Source organism: Cavia porcellus, unplaced genomic scaffold (assembly GCF_034190915.1).
Source record: "Cavia porcellus strain 051 isolate PalLab524CR breed Dunkin Hartley unplaced genomic scaffold, mCavPor4.1 scaffold_15, whole genome shotgun sequence".
Taxonomy (NCBI): domain Eukaryota; kingdom Metazoa; phylum Chordata; class Mammalia; order Rodentia; family Caviidae; genus Cavia; species Cavia porcellus.
Window position 1 is genome coordinate 63521255 of NW_026947498.1, and position 12282 is coordinate 63533536.

Below are 12282 nucleotides of genomic sequence, written 5' to 3' on the forward strand. Positions count from 1 at the left end.
CTTTAAAATAGTCTTTACATGTCCCTTTCTGATTGTCTTTAATTCTTCCTGTTTTGAATCCTTTCCACTGCTATGTTCCTTCCATGAAAATGAGATGCAGCTAAAGTCATGAAGTTAGGAGTTATTCAGCAGTGTGAAGTGCTTTGGGATTATTCGCTCTCTTCTTTTCCAAGCTAACTGTATCTTCAAGTCCTCTCCATTAAGAAACAATGAGAGAAACAGCTTTGTAAGCCCTGATATAATGGATAAATGGTGAACTCCTGAGGGAATCACGAAAGGAACTGAAAGCTACCAACTTTCCATCTGCTAAGTGTTTTTAAGAAGACATTTTCAAAATTATATTTTATTGATATATCACTTGGTATAGTTTCTTTGGGAAGAAAGAATACAATGTGGATCATTAGTTCATTATTAGTAATTTCAGAACACTACCCAATGTTATTTTTCTAAGTAAAAGACAAGCAATAGGAAAGGAAGATAGGATCAATTACTTCTACCAGATGAAAGCTTTTCTGCCATATGGCAGGTTCAAATAGTTTTGCACATATGTGCTTATATAGTTGAAAAAATACCTATGTGAATCAATTCTCCCCAATACTCTTACACCATAAAATTGAAAAAAGAAAGAAAAAAAGAAAGAAAGTAAAAACCTAATAATCGTGTCTCCAGAAGTGAACATGTTTCCATAGTATATTAATGATGGAGATTACTCTAAACATCCGTTAAAACTTAAATATGTCACTCAATTGAGTCTGCAATATGCAGCTTAGAAAAAAAATTGTCAGAAATGTTGAAGCTCTCAGTTACTGGTACATGTACAGAATTATAAAAATAGAGGGGAACGGTGTACATTTTTCATTTCTATTTGCTGATGTGTGTATTGTAAATCAGAACCCAATTTAAAAGACTTTCATGTCTGCCCAATAATTGTTGAAAATAGAACATAATTAAAACCTTTCCCCCCTAAACACCATGCTGCCTCTAAATGTTGAATGTAAGATTCAACCCACATGAAAACAGGATACACTTAAAATGCAGCCTATCATATTGCTTTCAACAGTTTTCTTATTATACAAAAAAAAAATACCTGGAGACTGATGCAGGGTTATAAAAAATTTTTGACAATGCAGATAAATTTGAGAGTTATATTCAAGGCAAAGGAAAAAAAATAAATATTGGTTATTTTAGTTATTTGACTTTGGGGTGCCAATAGTACCTACTTTCCCCACTTTAACAAGAATCATTTTAAGAATTAGCCCTACTATTTTTTGGTATGTCCTTAGAAGTTTATCATTATGAAGTGTTTTTAAAATTTTATCCTATAAAAAGTGATTTACATTTTTTATGACTACTAAATGGCATCTCTTTAATTCTAAATTACTTTGCATTTAGCATTTTAGCTGCCAGAAAATACTGGGGAAAAAAGACAGACTTCTTAATGAAAGAAAAGAGTTAATGAGCAAGGGAACCATAATTATTCCACAAATCAAGGGAAAGATGGATTGGCTTCCAAGGGGATTGCAGATGTATCAAAACATTTTTGCTAGAAGCCCAAAGCAGAGTATTTCAAAGACTGAGCTTTGGAAAGAAAGGATGTAATGTGGTTTAGCATATTATTGTTGATAATCTTAGAACATACTATAACATTATTTTCCTGAGTAGAGGAGAAGATACAGGAAAAGGATGACAGTAAAAATCATTCTCTTCTACAAGATGAATGGTTTTTCTGCCATATGGCTGTAAATGATACAAAGATGATGCCACAGACTGGGAGACCATTGTGTGGGCGGCGTTCTGGAAGAAGTGTGTTTGCCTGACACCTGCCATGCAACTCAAATCCTGAGTTGGCACATTTATAAATACATTGGAATGATTTAACATTCATTAGCCACTACCTGTGTTGATGAGGCAGAGAGAGAGAGAGAGAGAGAGAGAGAGAGAGAGAGAGAGAGAGAGAGAGAGGTAGAGAGAGATTTACAAAATTTTGGAGGAAGGCAAGGTCTGAATTTTAGAGAATATTTGTGAGCAGAATAAGCACTGTTATGTCACATCTCATGCTGTCATGTGTGATACCAAGGATCGTCTTTATCTGGAGACCCTGCATCTCAGGTCCAGGATACCTCATCTTCCAGTGTTTTCAGTAGGAAAATAAGATGAACTGTCAATTGACAGATATTTTTACAAGCAAAAATGAATGGCCTAGGATTTATAGGGCAAATAAACATTGCACCAGAACAGCTGGCAAGCGTGAATAAGTGCACAAACTGCTGGTATGTTATCTGCAACCTCCTACGCACACACTGTGAGCTGCAACTCAATAAGTGGATGATTACAGAGGTTATGAACAAAGTAGACATAAATACAGTGAAGTTTAAAGAACACCTGGTAGGAAAGATAACTTGCTTTCCAATTGACACCTTGGTTTCATTGGAAGCAATTTAAAGTTGTGGTTAAAGGGCAGATTCTAAAGGTAGACAGTCTGGATACATAATTTCACATGCACCAATTATGAGCTGAGGCACTAGAATAGTCACTAAACCACTGTACGCCTCAGTTTCTTTGCTGGTGAAAAAGATTTACAATGCTGTTTGCCTCGTGGGGTTATAGAGGGAAATAAGTGAGTCACTCCTTGTGAAGCCCTCATCACAGTTTTTAACACATAATATGTGCTTACTAAGTGATAGACATTAACAATAATACTCATGGTTTGACACATTCTGATTCCTGCCTATGTTTTCTCATTCCAAATGTTACCCAGCAGCTACTTAAATTGGCACCTGAGGGGAACAGTTATAGAATATACTATTGTTTGAGATGTCTTCACGCTCAAAATGTTTTTTTTTTTTTTTTTTTTTGCAAAGAGATAATTATGATCAGGGAATAGATTGAACCTTATTTTGAGGAACAAATGGGAATAAGTACTCTTGCATAAGATTTAGAGTATTATGCACATTAAAGGGACACCTGAGTGAATCTGTTTCATCTAGTTTCATTAACATGTAGGTATAGCCCCAGAGAAATGATGATTTGTCTCAGACACGTGAAAATTAGACTGCCAAGTCATGTTTGGAAAAGAAGACAAGATAAGATTAGGAAAAAGCAAGTTGAATCACAAACAACAAATGCCTTGAAAAACATTTACATAGCTTCATACACACATCGATTAGCTTAATAAGGCATATTAAGAACACTACATCTAGTTATTTAGTTTGAACTAGCATCTAAAATTTCCATCTTTTCAGTGCCTATAACTTTATGCTTACCACCAGCACCGAGTGCATGATCTGACAGAGCAAATGCTTAATGATCACTAAGTCAGTGATTTATGGTGTGTGTATAGAATTTTAGATCCCAATTACAAAGTTCATTTCCTTACAGTTGGGTACTAAGCCAGTGATGGCAAAACTTTTTCATTATTTTCAATGATGCAAACAGCCTGCTATAGCACATGTGTCATAGGTTCGCCATCCCTGTACAGCTAGACACTTTAAAAATGGTATTCATAGTCTGTTTTTACAGATAAAGAATTTAAAGCTCAGGTGTGTAATAGCTGAATTCAAGGTTCCACATCTTGGAAGTGTTAAAACTGAATATAAGCCTCCTCATGCCAATCACTTTTCATGTTCCATGATAACTTCTAAATAATTTATGGTTTAGCTCTACTGTGCCTAGACAGATGATGTAAGTTGTGCATGATGATCCTTTTGCTATTTTCTTTATGAGAACATTAGTTACGCAAAAGGGAGCATTAAATATTCCATTTATGTTCTACAGCACATAAAGATATATATATATATATGTAGTTATAATTATCCTTTAATAAAATTATAGTTAACAAAATCTAATGAATAAATTTACTGTTTCATAACACACTTTATTATTTGGGTATCCTTTGACTCAGTTGTGATAGCTTTACAAAACAACTAACCAATACTATTCACCAACTTTGTTCCAGTATTTTCCCTGAAAGCCAAGTCTTTTCACCTATAAAAACATTAAGGTCTTATATTCATCTTTTATTGCACTAAGGAATATTATTAATAAGTCACCATTTGTCTCTGTTGGGAGAGTGCCATTGTTTTTGGATGTGCCTAGGTAAACATTCTTGGGTTTAAATGTAAGTGAGGAGGATTTTACCCACCCTTTTAATTATGAGGAAATGTGGAACTCAGTGGTGCAGAAAACCCATCTGCAGTTTTGCCCAAAGGGAATTCTTTTAGGTGACTTTGTTAATCCTACATCAGATAATAAAATCTTTATTCATTTTCAAGTCACAGAAAACCCAAATTGAAGTCCGTTTGCTGAAACTAGTCACATAGTCAAAATTTTCACAATAAGAAGAATAAAATAAAATGAAATAACTTTTTGGAAGTGTACATTTCAGGATAAATATTTGAAAAATAGCAATACTTTCTCAACAGAAGAATTAATAAATTATCTGTGTTCAAAAAAGTATGATTTCTTTAGTTCAATTTATCAGCATGTATATTTTCATTTAGTGAAAATTTAAAACATACAACATTTGAAACATACAAAATTACAGTATGGATTTAAAAATAGTAACATTAATCGTGGATTGAAAACTGATGATCAACTTTAGCACCAGCTGGACTGATTGGGTGTGGTGTTGAGTATAGAGGGCCAACCTGTGGATGGTTGGCAGCATAAAAAGGAGACCTGGAGAGGAAAAGGGTAGTGCTGTGGGTTCTCCTAAGTTTGTTGTTGTTTGGAGCTGTTGTTACTCCTAGACAAGCTTGCTGAGCTTCTTTACTAATATGAACTTGGCTGTTCTCATAGTCAAAGGAGCTTGGGACCTTGTTGCTGAGAATGGCTGTGGTTTACATTGGGGGGCTCTGTTCCTTACTTTGAGCATCACTTCCTAACTCTGGAGGGGAAGACAGTGTGCTTCTCAGTCTTTAGTAGAAGCTTGTCATGTTGGCTTCCTGATATGAACTCAGCTGTTCTCATTGGAGGAGCTTGTGACCCCAATGTCACTGAGGATGTCTATGATACATTTGGGGGGAGCCCTAGTCTGATTTTGAGCATTGCCTCTTGGCTCCAATGCAGAGTCCTCAGCCTACTGATGCAGATCCTTCACCCCACTAGCACAGACTTTCTAGCTTCCTCCACTAATGTTGAGGCCTTCCCAGTGCAGATCCGAGAAGCAGACTTGCATGAGTCATTGTTATGGTCTCTGTGCTTCCAGCTGGACTCATGGAGGCATTGTCATAGGCTTTAGGTCTTCAGTTCAACTTACACAGCTCACTTTATGCAGTGTCTTGCCATGGGATTCAGGCCTTTGGATAAAATCTCTAGGTTTTTATTTTGTGGACAGATTTCCTAAACTTGACTCCTTAGGTGACCACTATAAATAATTTTATAAATTATGTGTCCTGTATGTAATTGTTTTCCTTGCAAACCCTGGCTACTATAGTAATTAGAATATGTTAATCTAGTGGCAGATTATTATATACTAAGTCCTATGATCCTTTGATCACAAGCAAACACTATTCACACTGCCAAATTCTGCTGTTTCAGATCAACACAGATTAGGATTAGCAAATTTAAGCAAAGTGATTCAGGTTACAGGATCAGAATATGACCCCTGTATCAGACTAACTCTGCTGCCATTAACACCTAACCCTCATGCATTTTAAGTGATAGAGATCTGTGGATTATTTTTCAAACTCCTGACCTAAACCAAGGGCTAAGTCTTAAAATTCTCGGCAATCTTCTGGTAAATAACAAAAATAAGGTTAAGAATGAAGCATTTATAACTCAGTTCTTTCAGTTGTAAGAAAGATTTTATTTATTTTTTTCTTATTGAAATAAGAGATTGTATAGGACGACGTAGTTTGATCTTGGATTTACATCTTTTTATTTGGAAAAATTAAAATATTGGCAAAGGAAAGTCATTCTTCTATCTATAAACAATCCCACTGTAGGAGATCAAAGAGGAAAGGATCTTCAAGTTGTCTCTGTCTTAAACAATTCTGATTTGATGTTTGAACAAAGACTTATTCAGATGCTCACAGGTGACAGTGTTAGAACAAAGGAGAGAAGGACAATTACATGAATAAAGCCATGAACACAGGAAATATGAGGCAAAAGATAAAATGTAAAATTTATTAGAAGTCTAAATGATTTAGAACATTCATAAGGATAGAAAATTCTGGGGGAAGCAGTGCTATTTCATTTGGCAGTATGATGGGTTGACTGTTCACATAGTTCTAAACATGTTAAGTTTATAGTGTGGGATTCAGGTGGAAATATATCTAGCAGACCACAGAAGGAACGCTGCTGGTTTCCTGATCAAATAAAAACTAAATTCTTCAAGACAAACAATGCAGTCAGTCTCTAAGGCAAGTTGAAGGGGAAAGAGATTTGTTTGTCTCTCAGCCCTGATATGTGTCCCTGTGATTCATCTCCTCCTTGGAGATTTATCTCAAGTTAATTTTGTCAGTATTGCACTGGTTTGGGGTAGGGCAAATCTCTCTTGACAGAATATGAAAGCACATTCTTTTCCAAATTCAGGTTAAGATCAAGCTGGCATGTTCCCAAAAGTCTGAAGGCTCAGAGTAACAAAAGAGAAATTAACAGAAAGTATGCAACATATAATTAAGCCAATGACTCTCAGTCTCTTGGGCAACTTTATGAATCTGACCTATCTCCCCATATATACACACAGTTATATACTGCGCTGAGAAACTTGGCAAGCTCAGTCAATCTCCTCCACTCTCAGGCTCAGGAGATAAAAAAGAAGCTTCAGAGATTCAGGATTTATTTAAGGCTTATTTTCAAGCATGTATGATTGACCTGGGGGCATCCATTCTCTGCAAGAACAGTTAATTTTTCTCTCTGTCTCTCTCTGTCTCTGTCTGTTGTCTCTCTCTCCCACCCCGCCTCTCTTTCTGTCTGTCTCCCCCTGAGATTGGATCTGATTTCAGTCCATGACCCCTGAGTTCAAGTTTATAAAATACCTACAAGTATAACGTGAGATAGATACAGGTAGATAGATTACCAAAGAACATTTTGTTACAGAAATAGCATTAATCTACTAATAAAACACTCCTTCATAAAGAAATTTTCCAGTTCCCTGTTTGGCACTAAAGCATTCTACAGACAGTTTTATGAAGAAAACTTCAGGGAAAAGTGTAGACCAGCAAAAATTGGAGTAAATATTATTAAATTTTTTTCACTTTCACTCCTTTTTCTCCGAATCCCCAGATACCACAGTGTTGGCTAAATCTGCTCAGAACTTTAGCCCTCCCTTCTTTGTCTTTACTCATCAACCTCTTGTTTCACTCGTGTTGTAGCCTCTGGTGCTACTCCTTCCCTCTCCAGGATGATCTCTCCATGTACTTTCCTATGTAGTACTTCCCATTTTTATCCCTTTGAAAGGTGGCCAACAAGCAACTTCACACAAGATGATGGGGAGAAGGAGCCACTGAGCCCGTTAGTTAAGTTGAATTCCATGAAAGCAGAAACTGTGTTTGTCTCCAATCATCTTGTGAATGTCTTCCATACTACCTCACACTTGATACATTCTTGTAAACATTTGTGGAGTAAATGAACAGAGAAGTTCCCACTGAACTTGTGTTAGGGGTTAGGATTATAACAATTGACTTAAATGAAGAAGTCTGTAGATGGTCAGAATTCTAAAGCACCATATACAAAAAAGAATGTGCAAAGGTCTCTGATTTTGCTAAGAAGGTAGAGCTAAAGAAAGGTTATCAGAAGAAAGCATGTAGGTAAAATAAAAAGTTAAATATCCCTGAGGTGGATCTTAGAGCAAGATAAAAAAGATCATTAGAAACATTTTAGAGAAAGAAGGTCAGGGGAGGAGAGAGAGAGAGAGGGTCTGTGGAGATGCAAAATAGTATGACATTATAAATCTAGTAGAAGTGAGAATCACAAAAGAAATATTCAAGTAGCAGGATTTACCTCAGTGTCCTAAGCACCCACCTAGAAAGTGTGAGGTCATGAGTTTGATTCCCAGGACAAAAACAAACAAACAAAAACTGCAAAGTCAACAACAGAGCCCTGAAGAGGATGTGGACATATATCATCCCACCTCATCAGTTAACTTAATCAAGCAAAACACATTTCGATTTTCATATCGTTTATTGATCTAGTGTGGTTTGTATAGAGGTAAATGAGTATTTCAAATTTTTAGCTCATCAGTGTAAACAATGAAAAATAATCTGGCTTTCTTTTCAACCCAAGAACAAAATAGAATATTCTTATCTCATGTGCTTCTGAGTCTAAATGATTTCTTTCTTTTTTTGGAAATAATTTATTTCTAGGTTTTCCTGAAAGAGTTGCTTTCCAAGAAAGGAAAAAATGCACGATAAAAAGGCCCTAATTGTTCCAATTTTACATCGCATTTTTAATAGTATTTCAAATGAATCTTATAAAGATCTTATATTTAATTTACAGAAGGGGCAAATCTCATTTCTATTAAAAATTAACCTACAATATATGATAATCATCTGTGAAACTTCAATTAAATTAAATTTCAATTAAAGTTCAAATTCTTTTTTTAAGTTGAAATCCTAGTTTAAAAACATAAGAACATTTCAACCATAGAACTTTATTTCAATTCACTTATATCTTTAAATAGTTTATTTACCATCTTCAAAATGTACTCAGTTTTGAAGTAATGTTAAATAAATATACTGGATTTCCCTTCATGAAAGGATATAGCTGATGTTTCAAATAATGTAATCTGTAAAGACACAGACATGTCTGAGGATAATGTAAGGGAGGGGCAGATGCATGCTTTTTGTGCATGTGTGTGTGGGGGGATGTACTAGCAAAAATGTGGAAAACAGGAACCTTAAATCTGTCAGGATCTGTTAGACTGAAAAGTCATAACAGAAACTTTTATTTTCCCTTTTCTTCCTTTTTCTTGAAACCTCTTTAGCCACATATTTAAAATTAGTGTTCTGTATGGTCATTATCAGCCACTCTTAATTTCTTATGGGACATCTAACCAGGGTACTCACAAATGGATCTGGACAATTATAACTCTCCGGGGAAATGAGAGTAAGAACAAAGACCTTTGTTTCAGTTTATTTTTAATTTAAATAAGGGTGAAAAGATTTATTATTGGTTAAAGAAACTAAACTTTATATCACAAGAATTTTTCATTCAGTTCAGGGATGCTTCAGAAAAGAGTCCCTTATCTTTAAAATTGCACAATTTCTGAATTCTCTCGAGTATTTTGTTGGATGTGGTTGATAAATTCAAGAGATTTCTTCATAAGGCTGCATAAAGAGGTTGCTTTAGTCTACCTTATTAAAAAGTATAAATCCAGCCTCAGGCTAGGTTTGTAAGTTCTCAGGGAGACTGCATCCCAGTGTATAAAGAAATGTTTCTAAACACAATTAGTCACTAGCAGAAAAGCTCCAACAATTCATGGATAATCAACAGTAAATCAGTAGAATTACCTCCATTTATGAACTATGGACTATATAAGAACTAGAAGGGTGTTTGCAGGTTAGCAGTTTTGGACAACCACTTTAAATCTGCTTTGTTTGTCTATTGTTAAACTTATTTAGTTAGAAATGCAGTAAACTTCTCTCTTTTCTCATAAAGAAACAAATACCGTATTTATTAAAAATAAAACTGAAACAAAAAAGAGGTAATTTTCCTATTTATGTTTGCCTCATTCCTGCCTCAAAGAAATTTCAGGCATATTCTTTTATTAGGTTTGAAATATAAGAAAATCAGAGGCCGTAGTTTTTGACATTTGCCAAATTCTTGAGATACTGCTCTTTCTTATTAATTTTTTGAGGCAACACTAGTAAGTTAGCCTGGAAAGTACTTGTTTTCCACATCACTTGATTGTGAGTATAGAATTCATTTCCTAATTAAAGATTCCTCATCAGCCAGACAAAACCAGCTATATTTTATAAAACTGTTTTTAAAAATGTTTCACCATCAAGTAAGAAAACATGCTAAGGCAGATAAATGAATAAATCTCTTTCAAGTATGCGAGACATTGTTTGTAGACGCAAATTGATACACAATGGGTATCCAATCAGTTTTCTAACATACTTTCTTATAGCATCAAAACTGTAAAAGTAAAAAAAAAAAAAAAAAAAAAAAAAAACTCTTTTCTAGACATCTTTGAACCAGATTATCAGTTGTAATTTACATTTGGCAGCTGAAGTACTTTAGCTAGATTTGGACAGTGGAAATGTAGTGTAGAGGGACATGAATACATTTGTTAGCAGAGTTAGCAGAGACCCCAGAATTCAATCACTAGCTTCCCAGGTGTTGAGAAACAAGCCAGAGGCAGGCTCTATTTAGCATAGCCTTGGGTCAGCCTCACCAGGGTAGTAGGCCAGGTAGCAGCTGTAAAAGTTCCTGAAGGTAGTTACTTTGGGCCAAGGTTCTCCTCTTCAGGAGACAGGAACCTCTCTCCTGGGTGATAGCTTGGGTATGGCTTGATGAGTGCTACCTGAAAATCTAGTAAAAATCCTAGCTAGCAAGAAACCTGATAATGCAAGCAACGTCAAAAGTTCTCAAGTTATGTAAACTGCAGTTTTTTTCCTCCCTTAATTTTAATTTTGATCCGTAAACATTTTAAGGTCAATGCACATGAAAGCTAAAACAAATATAACAGATATAACATAATGAGTTGGAAAACTTAATACATAGTTCCTTATAAATAGAAGTTCACCAAGATATATGCAGATTATAGTTTTTTTTTAAATATAGAACATATATATTTATCAAAATGAATTAGAAATACACTGAAATGTTATTGATAGTTTTAATCATTAGGTCATGAACTTATGAGTTAAATGAGACAATTTTGCCTTCGTAACCGTGATTTGTACTTTTTTACACAAAATTGCTACTAAGGAAAAGTGCTTCAATTTTGTGAGTTGTCTTAGATGGTTAGTATTCACTGCAGAGTTTAATGTTTCTTATTTAGTAAGAAATGATTCAGTAGAAAATTTTGATTATTATTACCACAGCAATATTTAATAATAACTGAGAAGATACAAAGCACTAAAAAAAAAAAAAAAAAAGCAATGAAGCATTCATTGTCAGTTCAGACCTAATCAGTAAGAGCCATTCCCCAACAAACCTTGAAAAACACCTTCAGAACCTGGACACAGACTTAGGCTCCTTACACTGCACAGGGTAAAGGACTGACTGAAACTTTACATTGATTCTCTGTGTAAATGAAGTAAGCAGTCTCATCCTTAAGAATTGGAAGAAGTCAATGATGAAAGGTTCAAACTGCTACAGAACTCTGAGGGAAGACATGGTGTCACCGTACAGGATTGGGACAACCTAGAAATCTGTATCCAGATGAGTACACAAATCAGGCTCCACTTCCAGTATCTCATGTCTCAACTAGGTGTCCATTATTCATTTCCATCTGAGAGACAAAAAGCTGGACAGTGTCACTTTCAAGGCTCCCCCCCTCTCTGATGTTGCATATACTGTTTTAAAATAAAAGATGTATCAAAGTCTTCTACCATCCTTCTCAATAAAGTATGCAGACATTTCATGGGCCTCACATAAGAAAACGGTTATGGCTTTCCAGTATTAAAAAAACTAGAACAATTATTCCATTTACATTTCAAACATAATTCTAGAATCCAAACTAAGCAAATGAGGCAAGGGACATGTACTGATCACGCTCTTGTGAGAAAGGTTCTTTTCGGAGTGTGCTGTGTATTACAGGTGCATGAATTCAAGCACATCATGCTTTTTCACACTCTGTGATACACTGAAGCTTACTGGGGCTACGACCAACAGCGACTAGAGGAATTCTAACAAAGGGAGTTGATAAAAACGAATTGAAATGCTAAGCTCCAAATTGAAAAGCATCACACTTGTTTTCAACAAGCTAGCCAGGTCCTGTCTTGTCACACAAAGGAAAAGAAGCCATAAAAATGAAAAATAAATAAACAATATAAATTGAAAAGACCTGAGTAAAAAAATATTTCATCTCATATTTTCTTAGAATCTAAATTTTTGTTTAAAAAGTAAAAATACTTGGTGGGTTATATGGAACACTTGAAAACTTTGAGGGGCTGGGAATTTGTGCATATATTTAATTGGGTGCTCAGAGAGGGAAGAGTTTCTCTTTTTCCAGATAGGTGACATATGGAAGTTTATGAGAGAAAATTGCTAACAATAAAAACGGTAGTAGCAGTCATATTACTCCTCATCGGGAACTACTGTGCTGTCCTCCCATATGCTGGGCTTGTTGAAATGCCTCAAAACACTTAGCCCTTTCTGCTTTCAACGTAA